Below are 2409 nucleotides of genomic sequence, written 5' to 3' on the forward strand. Positions count from 1 at the left end.
GCACTAAACACTGGGGTAATAATAATAATAACGGCATAAGTGCTTACTATGTGCAAAGCACACTGTTTTAAGCGCTGGGGAGGTTACAAGGTGATCAGGTTGTCCCACGTGGGGCTCACAGTCTTAATCACCATTTTACAGATGAGGTAACTGAGGCACAGAGAAGTTAAGTGACTTGCCCAAAGTCACGCGGCTGATAAGTGGCAGAGCCAGGATTTGAACCCGTGACCTCTGACTCATTCATTCAGTCGTATTTATTGAGCGCTTACTGTGTGCAGAGCACTGTACTAAGCACTTGGGAAGTACAAGTTGGCAACATATAGAGGTGGTCCCTACCCAACAACGGGCTCACAGTCTAGAAGGGGAACTCCAAAGCCCGAGCTCTTTCCACTGAGCCACGCTGCTTCCAAACTAATCAGACACAAACTAATCAGGTTGGACACAGTCTCTCTCACATGGGGCTCAGAGTCTTAATCCCCACATTACAGATCATAATTTTGGTATTTGTTAAGCGCTTACTACGTGCCAGGCACCATACTAAGAGCTGGGCACTGTATTAAGCGCTGGAGATGAGGGAACCAAGGCACAGAGAAGCGAAGTGGCTTGCCCAAGCTCACCCTACATACAAGTGGCGGAGCCAGGATTAGAACCCAGGTCTTTCCGACACCTAGGCCCGAGCTTTAGCCGCTAAGTCAGGCTGCCTTTTGAATTTGACACATCCCCCACATCCTGGGGGTAGGATCCCCTCGGGGCAGGGGGAGGGAGCCAGTCCGGTGGGGAGGGAGGTCTGGTTCTCCGAGGTCTCCGTCGGATTGGGCCGGGCGAGGGGCTCGGCAACGATATCAATCAATCAATCGTATTTATTGAGCGCTTACTATGTGCAGAGCACTGTACTAAGCGCTTGGGAAGTACAAATTGGCATCACATAGAGACAGTCCCTACCCAACAGTGGGCTCGCAGTCTAAAAGGGGGAGACAGAGAACAGAACCAAACATACCAACAAAATAAAATAAGTAGGATAGAAATGTACAAGTAAAATAAATAAATAAATAAATAAATAAATAGAGTAATAAATATGTACAACCATATGTACATATATACAGGTGCTGTGGGGAAGGGAAGGAGGTAAGACGGGGGGATGAAGAGGGGGACGAGGGGGAGAGGAAAGAAGGGGCTCAGTCTGGGAAGGCTTCCTGGAGGAGGTGAGCTCTCAGCAGGGCCTTGAAGGGAGGAAGAGATCTAGCTTGGCGGATGGGCAGAGGGAGGGCATTCCAGGCCCGGGGGATGACGTGGGCCGGGGTCGATGGCGGGACAGGCGAGAGCGAGGTACAGTGAGGAGATTAGTGGTGGAGGAGCGGAGGGTGCGGGCTGGGCTGGAGAAGGAGAGAAGGGAGGTGAGGTAGGAGGGGGCGAGGTGATGGACAGCCTTGAAGCCCAGGGTGAGGAGTTTCTGCCTGATGTGCAGATTGATCGGTAGCCATTGGAGGTTTTTGAGGATATCAGGGTCTGGAAGCAGGCTTGGCTTTTTACATGCCGCTAGTGTGGCTCACCCTCTCAGGATGGCACCCGGAGAGTTTCCAATACTCTACCAGTCTCGGCTACGGGAGGGAGAGTCAAGCAGAGGCCTGTCCGTTCCATTCCTAGCTTGGCCAGTGGCTAGCGAGTGGAAGGCCATCTGCTACAAGTCAAAAGTCACTTTCCCATGTCGCTGCTGCCTAGCACAGGTGGGTTTTAAGATCCTTTTAACTAGAGTGAAGATGGTCCTTTTCCCTGAGAACCCGATTTGTTCTGCATGAGAAGCAGCAGGGCCTAGTGGAAACAGAACAGGCCTGGGAGACAGAAGGCCTGGGTTCTCCATCGTTTGTCTCCTGTGTGATTTTGGGCAAGTCACTTCATTTCTCTATATCTCAGTTGCCTCATCAGTAAAGTGGGGATTAAGACTGTGAGCCCCATGTGGGACGTGGACTGTGTCCAATCTAACTAGCTTATATTTATCCAGCTCTTAGAAAAGTACTTGACACATAATAAGCACTTAAAATACCATAAAAAAAATCAATGTCTTCCTTTCCCAGAGAACTGAGTCCAATCTATGCTTGTTCCCAGCATTTTACACTCACTCTTTCCACATTTGGCTGGTCAGTCAATTGTATTTATTGAGTGCTTACTGTGTGCAGAGCACTGTACTAAGGGCTTGGGAGAGTACAATACAACACCAGGGCGTCCCTTCCTCACCACCAAGTTCTCATCCCATCTACACCCCAGAAGATTCGCCGTGTTGTGGTAGGTGGCTGATTAGCTCAGTCCCTATGCCCTCCTGATGAAGTTTCTGGGCTATGGGAACCTATTTAATAATAATAATAATAATAATAATAATAATAATAGCATTTATTAAGCACTTACTATGTGTGA

At 49.1% G+C, this 2409-nt stretch overlaps 1 non-coding gene across 1 annotated transcript; it reads left to right on the top strand.

Moving 5' to 3' along the window:
- Positions 1–1548: 1548 nt before the first annotated feature.
- LOC119937441 lies at positions 1549–1686 on the top strand. Its single transcript, XR_005454110.1, has one exon. It is a non-coding gene; the product is annotated as a small nucleolar RNA SNORA7 (small nucleolar RNA).
- The last annotated feature ends 723 nt before the right edge of the window (positions 1687–2409 follow it).

Source organism: Tachyglossus aculeatus, chromosome 14, assembly GCF_015852505.1.
Source record: "Tachyglossus aculeatus isolate mTacAcu1 chromosome 14, mTacAcu1.pri, whole genome shotgun sequence".
Lineage (NCBI taxonomy): Eukaryota > Metazoa > Chordata > Mammalia > Monotremata > Tachyglossidae > Tachyglossus > Tachyglossus aculeatus.